The sequence below is a fragment of the Prorops nasuta genome, unplaced genomic scaffold, assembly GCF_024137725.1.
Source record: "Prorops nasuta isolate Cenicafe-Biocafe unplaced genomic scaffold, Cenicafe_Pnas_1.2 PNAS00007, whole genome shotgun sequence".
Taxonomy (NCBI): Eukaryota; Metazoa; Arthropoda; class Insecta; order Hymenoptera; family Bethylidae; genus Prorops; species Prorops nasuta.
The window spans coordinates 5,004,414-5,014,377 of record NW_027116804.1 but is presented as its reverse complement, the minus strand read 5'-3'; positions in this window follow the sequence as shown (position 1 = coordinate 5,014,377).

The window sequence follows — 9,964 nt, the reverse complement described above, 5'->3', positions numbered from 1 at the left end:
ATTGCTATTATAAGCACTATATAATTAATATTATTAATATTATTATCATTTAAAGATATAATTAATAACTCTAAATCTATCATGATTATATTAAAATATCAATAGCCTCATTGTAAAGGAGAGATACTCCTAAAAGCGACAAATTCCTAAATGTAATACGAAGCGCCAGACGCAGCTCGTTCACACAGTCGCCAAGGCTAAGTCCCGACACGTGGCAAAATGCACTTCGACGGCAGTCGAATGTTCTAGAACAATGACGCATTTGACCATTGGGACCCGCAAATGTTACCATATAAGGTGATGTTTGACGCTGCACTTTGAGGGTAGGAGCCCCAAACGTGCAGCCCCAAAAATCAGTTCGAGTCAAAAGCTAGAAGGAGCAGGTCGAGTCTCCTAGGACCTTCAGTCCTCTTATTTCTTAAACTTATCCAGGCAATCCTTTGTCTCTTAAAACTATAATTATCTAGCTCATAGCTCTGGTTATCAATTTGTATAAAAAGAAACATTGTAAATCAAACGTCAATAAACTTTATTATACAAAAGAATTTCGAGTTTGTCGTGAATCAGCGATTGAACCACAACAAACTGGTGGCAGCGGTGGGATCCGTTGACTGGTGAAGATCAAACCTACATAAATCTTCATCCCAAGGAAAATCAAGAAAATTCTATTTCTTCGATCGACCAACCTCTACAAGGACGAACCGACGTGGACGATCATCGATACTCAACGAGACATCCGCCAACTTCGCCTTTCTCAGCAACGGAGCGACAAACCCACAACTTCGAGGTTCACCCCGCATACTACCTCACGACTACAAGAAATCAACGACTGGAAACCAGCAGAACTTGCAGCCAGCCAACCAGTGAAAATGAGCTTTTGGTGAGTACGGTACCAATCATATCAGTAGCAATTTTAATTGTGAACTTTGTAACCGCGAGCCCATAGCGTTCGTAGTACTAAATTTCTTCCATGTACCGTAATCCCGATAATTTAGACCGAACTCAATCTGAACCCAGCTTAACTCCCGCGACACATAGCGTACCTCGACCAAATCGTGTTTCAATCTCCCGAGAGATAGACAGTTGCATCTCTCAATTAGGGAATAGAACTTTGCGTACTCTTAGGGAAACCGACGAAAGAACCCCATTTCGAAACGTAAATACGCGAAGACGGAATAGACTAACTATGGCTCACCGTGGCAACGCGAATAACGACGCCCCAGATTTAGACCATAGTTACACCGCGGAACGTCCCCCTATCAGAATAGAAGACGCACCAACAAACACGATTCCACTTGACGAAAGCGTACCTCCTAGCGCCATAGATGCTGAAATTAGAAGATTACACCACAGCATAAGGCCCCGCGATATTAGCATAATGGAAGAAGAAAACGCGAGACTGAGAGACGAACTCTCCAGGTTACGACAAAATTTTAATAGGTTCCCCTCGAGGACCTCCACGGCAAGACCGACACAAAGAACATCGTATGTGACTCCATGCGAAAGACCTCGATACGTGCCAGATCTAGACGATGAGGAAGAAGAAGAACCTCACCACGGATATGCTTCCCTACACGTAACTCTTGGAAGAATTCCAAAGTATAAAGGAGACCCAGACGAGCTAGAACCGTTTGTGAATTCCATAATTATGGCAAACCAAAATCTACACCCGTTAGATAGAGACGAATTTCTACGGCAGGTTAGATTCACTATACTAAGAGGCAAAGCTTATACCGAAACTAAGCACAAAGTAATCGAAAATATCGAGCAACTAATACGAGAATTAGAAGAAGCATTCAAACCCCGACGGTCTACCGCGACCCTTCAAAATAGTTTAAATCGATGCCGACAAGGAAAAGATGAATCGGTACGATCCTATGCTTCTCGACTAGAAGACATATTATCAGGTTTGAAAGAAAGATGCATCACGCCAGCAAATGATCCGGCTAAAAACGAAGCCATAGAAGAATTGTTAACGCAACAAGCGAAACATCAATTCATAAAAGGATTGAATTTTAAACTCCAAGTTATGGTAGCATCTTGTGAGCGTGCAACTCTAAGAGAATCAATTGCTATCGCAATCGATCGTGAATCCTTGACTCGCTCCGACGAAGAGTACAGAACTCAACAGGGCTCGACCCATGGCAGACGCGATAACCAAGGACAACAACGATCCTCCGGACAACGGAATAATTCGCACCTCCATTGCAAACGCTGCGATAGGAAAGGACATGTAGCCGAAAAGTGCTACGCGCGACTTAGCAACGCAAAACGGACTCAGAGTCACTCATCTTCCGTTAACAAAGTATCCACCTCTTGCAATTATTGCAAAAAACCAGGACACACCGTCCAAGAGTGCCGCACATTAAAAGCAAAGCGAGAAAGAGAAGCTCAGCAGAATGCAAATAATTCAGAGCAACCAATTAACGAAAACCTGAATCGACCAACACCTGTAGGAAATTTAACCGCTAATATGGTATTATGTACTCCCATAAAAAATCTGATCGAAGTACAAGCCGCTGAATTCATACGACCAGCAACCTTACTCTTCGATACTGGAGCCGATGTCTCCATAATTAAAATAAAAGTCCTGCGCAAGGAAACGATAGCTGACAAAACCCCGATTACGCTAACAGGAATAAGTGGAACACCTGTAAAGACGCTTGGATCAGTTTACCTACACGTAAAAGTCGGAAAATACACTATAGCCCATAAATTTCAAATAGTACCAGACACCTTTTCGCTAATAGCCGACGGACTAATCGGTATGGATTTCTGGAAAAGAAACAGTTTCCATTATGAAAAGGACGTGTCCTTGACGATGCTGGGACACACCTGGCCAATGAAACAAGTAGTATCACGCACGGTATCACTAAAACCGAGATCCCAAACATTAGTAGCCGCGTTAACAGATAGTAAACAAGACGGCATTGTAAACGGACACCAAATACTACCTGGAGTGTATATAGGTAACTGTGCCACTAGGCCAACCAACTCTACCTGCTGCGTCAGCATCTTGAACATCACGGAGAAAGAACTAGAGATACCCTTGCCTACAGTTGTGTTAGAAGATATTCCGAGTCCACCGACTCAGGGCGACGACCCTTCTGTACCCATAACAGTATACGCTGTAAATAATTGCGCCAGCGATCGACTCGCCCGGCTAAAGTCTCAATTAGAACTAAATCATTTAAATCGGGAAGAATTGCGCACTCTAACAGAAATCTGTGAGGAATACAATGATATATTTCACTTAGAAGGTGACAAACTCCTCACCACTGAAGCGGTAAAACATACCATTACTTTGGTAGAAAATACCAAACCTATCTTTAAAAAACCCTATAGGTTACCTGAAAAGCATAAACAGGAAATTGATAAACAAATTTCTCAGCTAGAAGCTGACGGAATAGTACGGCCGAGCCGAAGCCAGTGGAACGCGCCACTGCTCGTGGTACCCAAGAAACCCGATGCACAAGGAAATATAAAAATGCGCATCGTCGTAGATTTTCGCAAGCTAAACGAAGCTACTATAGGTGATGCCTATCCATTGCCAAACATCACCGAAATATTGGACCAACTAGGCCACTCGAAATATTTCACCACCCTTGACCTAGCCTCTGGATTTCACCAGATAGGCATGGCTGAAGAAGACAAGGAAAAAACAGCCTTCTCCACACCCCTAGGGCACTACGAGTACAACCGCATGCCCTTTGGATTGAAAAACGCGCCAGCTACGTTTCAACGTTTAATGAACACCGTATTATCCGGACTCCAAGGGATCCAATGTTTCGTTTACCTTGACGACATAGTAATTCACGCCCCTACTCTAATAGAGCACAATAAAAGACTAAAACAAGTGTTCATTCGATTGCGTGAAAATACTCTAAAGCTGCAACCGGAAAAATGCCGTTTCCTTCGCAAGGAAACTTGCTACCTGGGTCATATAATTACGGACAAAGGCATCTCTCCAGACCCAACTAAAATAGAAGCTGTAAAAAATTTTCCAGCACCCAAGAGCGTAAAGGACGTACAATCCTTTTTAGGCCTAGCAGGCTATTACCGAAGGTTCATTGACCATTTTGCTGACCTGTCGAAACCCATGACGAACCTATTAAAGAAAGGAGTGAAGTTCAACTGGACCTCCCTAGAACAATCATCATTTGAAAATCTAAAGGAAAGATTGACTACTGCACCACTTTTACAGTATCCAGACTTTCATCTTCCTTTCATTCTGACCACGGACGCCTCCAATAAAGCAATAGGAGCCGTGTTATCGCAAGGCGAGGTAGGCAAAGACCTCCCCGTTGCTTACGCCAGCAGAACGCTTAACAAGGCCGAAGTAAACTACAGCACCACGGAAAAAGAATTAGCAGCTATAGTTTGGGCTGTACAAAATTTTCGACCTTACTTATATGGTACTAGATTTACCATCATCACCGATCATCAACCACTTACTTGGCTTTTCAATGTAGAAAACCCAGGCTCCAGATTGATGCGTTGGAGATTAAAGCTAGCCGAGTACGATTACGAAATTAGATACAAACCAGGTACTCAGAATACAAACGCAGATGCGCTAAGTCGTATATACGTGACCACGCGCTCAAGAGCACGGCAAGCCGCCCCAAGGCCAACCGACTCAGACGAGGATGCAACCTCAGCTAACTCCGACGCCGAGGAAAAAACAGCTGATGAGAAGTCATCAACCTATACTCCCGCAATGATAAACCAAATCCTTTACGAGTATCACGATACTCCCTTCGGAGGACATGAAGGCGTAAATAGAACCCTGCAAAGAATTAAAATTAAACACGTATGGCCAAATATGAAAAAGGACATCGAGGAATACATAAAAAAATGTGACAAGTGCCAGCGCAATAAAACAGGCAACGTGAAACGTGCACCAATGCAGATAACAGACACGCCAGTAGAACCCTTCGAAAAGGTCGCCCTAGATATAATAGGACCATACCCTGCGACCAAACAAGGAAACAAGTATGCCTTAACCTTCCAAGACCTTTTTACAAGATACAGCATAGCTTTACCAATTCAAGACCAGTCAGCCTCTACTGTGGCACGACTATTCGTTGAAAGGATCATTTTTTCTTACGGGCTACCCCAAAAGGTTTTAACTGACCAGGGCACTAACTTTCTAAGTAACCTCTTTAAGGACGTCTGTAAGCTATTAAAGATTGACAAAATACAGACCACGGCATACCACCCACAGTCGAATGGTGCGCTAGAAAGGTCGCACCGAACATTGGCGTCGTACTTAAAAAACTTTGTCAACGAAGATTTAGATAACTGGGACGAATGGTTACCCTACGCCATGTTCACCTATAACACTACGCCACACACAGCTACAGGCCGAACGCCTTTTTCACTGCTATTCGGACGCGAGGTTGAATTACCGACCACGCTCAAATATCCGCCGCAACCTACGTATACATTTGAAGATTATTATAACGAGCTTCGCGAAAGAATTCGCTCAACAGGTAACGTCATGAAGGACCAATTAATACGGGAAAAGGAAAAATCGAAGATCTATTATGATCACAATACTCAAGAATCAAATTACGAAGTAGGAGACCAAGTATTGTTAAAGCGAGAAATGATTCGCGCTGGAAGACCAAAGAAACTGGAACCCCTATACGACGGTCCCTATACCATAACCGCAAAACTAAGCGAGTTAAATTATGAGTTAGCAGTAGGTAAGAAGAAAATCGTAACCCACGTCAATAGGCTAAAGCCGTATCACGTATAGTTACCGACTCATACACTCACATACACTATCCTCTCTTAACTCTTTTTCCCATCACCCTAATCAATTTCCTACTACAATTTACTCTTATAATTACTATTAAAATTAAAATCAATTCTATATGCTACTACCACTAGAATTATCTAACCATAATAATAATTTTTATGAATAACCAACCCTAAAATACTTTTTATTATAATTACAAATCTAAACTTAATTCCTTCAAGCAAAAAAAAAAAAAAAAAAAATATATATATTAATATGTATATAATTCTCATTTCTACGGTATTTTTATAATTTTTCCCCTTTCATATTATTACTATTATTAATTTTTCTACTCTCCTTCCTTCTCACTTTACCTATCTTTTAACCTAACTAGCGAGAAAAGGTACTAGAAATAAAAATTAAACGAACACATTTTAAATAAATTGGAATTTATTCAAAACCAAAAGAATCAACACGCCTCCACTCACAATTGTTACAACAATTTTTTTTTAAATATATAAACATTTATTTTATTTTGAATACAAATTTTTTTTTTTTAACTAAACTAAACCGTGGTAACGGAGGACGTCCTTCTCCTCCAACGGCGGACCCGTCCACCCTTCAACCTGCTGGTTGGGATACCCCCAACCACGGTAGGGCTCCACCCCGGTGTACTGGAGCCACCTTATTCCAAACAAGTCGAAGACGACCCAGAAGCTGTCCTCCAGGCAGTCATAATCCCACTCGTGATGCCTCTGGATGCGGTCCGACTTTCGGCACATCCTCCGGAACTGCACCGCACCCACGTTGAAAATTATGACTAAATAAACAAAAAAAAAAAGGGATAGAAACAACGAAATTAAAATTAATTAGAAACAAAAACAAAAAAAAAAAGAGAGAGAGACACTCACCATTATCCAGCCTTAAGAAAAGGCGACGCCCCTGGCCGTCAATCTCTCCACGGTCGTACATGTCTTTCCGTTTGTACACTTGGACAGCCATTGCACAATAAACTCTGGGAAACTTTGAAACTTTTTCGGTCGAATCAAGACGAAATGAAATTCCCCGCACGGGAACCACTAATATATAGTGCATTCCCCACTTCACGCAAATTCACGCAAAAACCCTGACCCAATGTCTACGAACTAGACGCACCTTCGCGACCGACTAAAATAACTCCCATGTAGAAATAAAGCTTGTTTAAATTTTACATATTAAAATTCCAAAATTAACCAAACATACCCTTTATTATAGGTGCATGCTGACCCTTATGGTCATAACGATCCACAGAAGCTCCCAGCAAGTCCAAAATATTCCCATCAAAGGTCAACCGGGACTATTCTATGAAAAATTCGGCACGGTCAATTTTTATAAAGAGAAATGGAAATTGGTGATAACTACCGACATAGTAGAATACCGCCAAAGACTCGCACAACTAAACAAATTCCTATACGACCACGCCCTTTGCTCCACACAAGAAGGAAAAAAAATCTGTAAACACTCCGTCATTGATACCGTCTACAAATTAGAGACAACCGAAAAAATCCTAGACGAAATAGATGAAGTAACGCTACATCAAGAAAGAAACAGACGAGGACTAGCAAACGGAGTAGGGTCAATCGGAAAAATTTTATTCGGAATAATGGACAGTAACGACGAAGAAGAAATAAATAAACATCTACAAAATTTAGATCAAACAGTAGAAACCAACAGATTAGCACTCCTAAAACAAATACAAATTATCGACCAAACCATAGAAACTTATAATAACACGATACAAAAAATAGATGCGAACGAAAAAATGCTGATGAAAGCAGCACGTGATCTAGAAGCCCAAGCGGACGAGCGAGAAGCTCTATATAACATTAATCTTACATCCGAAGAATTAATGATAGACACAGATCACTTATTAAATTTCGTGATAATGGCGAGCCAAGGAATAATAAACCCGAACATTATTCGATACACAAAAATTATCGAATACCTTAAAGATGCGATTCCTCACATCCCTCCTGGCACGCAATTCCCTTTTCCATTAGAAACACTAAACATCCATTTAATTTCCAAACTAATGCAACCCACAATTTATACCAAAACAAACAAACTAATTGTAGTACTCCGTATACCTCTAATAACACCCAAAGAATTCGATCTTTTACAAATATATCCAATCCCAATCCCTATTCAGAATTCTACAACATTACACTCCATAATAGATTTAAGAAAAGATTACATAGCGATAGATAGCATCGCTGAGCGATACACAGAATATACCGAAGACGAACTACGAAAATGTTACACGATAAAAGATAATTATTTCTGTCCAACGGATAAACCATCCAACAAAATAAAGACAATTAATCCATGCGAAATTGCATTATACTTAAAATACATAGATATAAATACGTGCGAGCATAAACTTATACATTTAGTGCAACCGATGCTAATTCCCATGAAAAACCAAGCTTCGTGGATATACTCCACACCGCGATTAGAAATTGTAGAAGTAATCTGCAAACAAAAACCTACTTATAATATAGAATTAATGGGCTCCGGAGTAATTAATTTATATAAAAATTGTATCCTAACAGCTACTGATTTTGTTTTGGAACCCGTACAAACCTCCAAGCCCAACAAACATAAGAACTATATCCCGCACTATAATTTCTCTTTGAGAGCCATAGATCCTGAAAACTACGTAGCAGCAATCAACACAACCAAAATTCCCAGGCTGCATAACATCTTGAACAAGGTCAACGACCTCAACACGCTCAGCATCCAGCTAAAACAGCTGAAAAAGGATGTACAAAACGAAAACCTAGGACAACACCACACCTATCAACATATGGCCATCTCATATTCTACTACAACGCTAATCATCATAGGATTAACCATCTACATAATCTGGCGATATCTTCACAGAAGACCAAAACCTAAGCCAAGAATCAGGTCAATACAGGCATTGGCATCCAATGCCATCGTAACAGATGACGTCGCCGCCCCAGCAACAGACAACGTTGTCCCGACGCACATGATTATCGTCACACCTGAGCAAGCGGCAAACATTCAATACGAACCCGATTATTAACCACCTACCCTCTTTTTCCAGGGGGGGAGGGGTGTTATGTACATAGAATAAACATACATAACTCATTGCTATTATAAGCACTATATAATTAATATTATTAATATTATTATCATTTAAAGATATAATTAATAACTCTAAATCTATCATGATTATATTAAAATATCAATAGCCTCATTGTAAAGGAGAGATACTCCTAAAAGCGACAAATTCCTAAATGTAATACGAAGCGCCAGACGCAGCTCGTTCACACAGTCGCCAAGGCTAAGTCCCGACACGTGGCAAAATGCACTTCGACGGCAGTCGAATGTTCTAGAACAATGACGCATTTGACCATTGGGACCCGCAAATGTTACCATATAAGGTGATGTTTGACGCTGCACTTTGAGGGTAGGAGCCCCAAACGTGCAGCCCCAAAAATCAGTTCGAGTCAAAAGCTAGAAGGAGCAGGTCGAGTCTCCTAGGACCTTCAGTCCTCTTATTTCTTAAACTTATCCAGGCAATCCTTTGTCTCTTAAAACTATAATTATCTAGCTCATAGCTCTGGTTATCAATTTGTATAAAAAGAAACATTGTAAATCAAACGTCAATAAACTTTATTATACAAAAGAATTTCGAGTTTGTCGTGAATCAGCGATTGAACCACAACAATTCTATCTCTCTGTGTCTCTCTTTTCAGCCTACTTCAAACAGTTCAAAAAGTGTCAAATTAACCGGTGTTTTGAAGAAACGTAGGTTAACACCTAAATTGCTAAAATTCGCGAGTTCTTAAATGCAAAATCAATGATAGTGTACATTCTGGAAATCATCGAGAAGCCAGTTTGAAGCTTTTTCAAAAACTTCGGTGTAAAGGAACTTGGAGAACGTTAAATGGGTAAGTTTAATTTTTTCTGTCATCAATGAATTGATTTTAAATCATTCTTTTTACCTTCGTTTGTAGAAAGAAAATGCCTTGATGTGTTTCCTATTAAATTATCAGTGCAGTCGCGTGACATCTTAGCTTTTGATACTTTCCTTTTCATTCTATCTTCTCCCTCTTTCCATCAATTCAGTCAATGATACCTGTATTGAATTGATTTGGAATTGTAATGAAAAGGATTTTGCTATTTTTAAAATTAATCTAATAGCCAAATTAA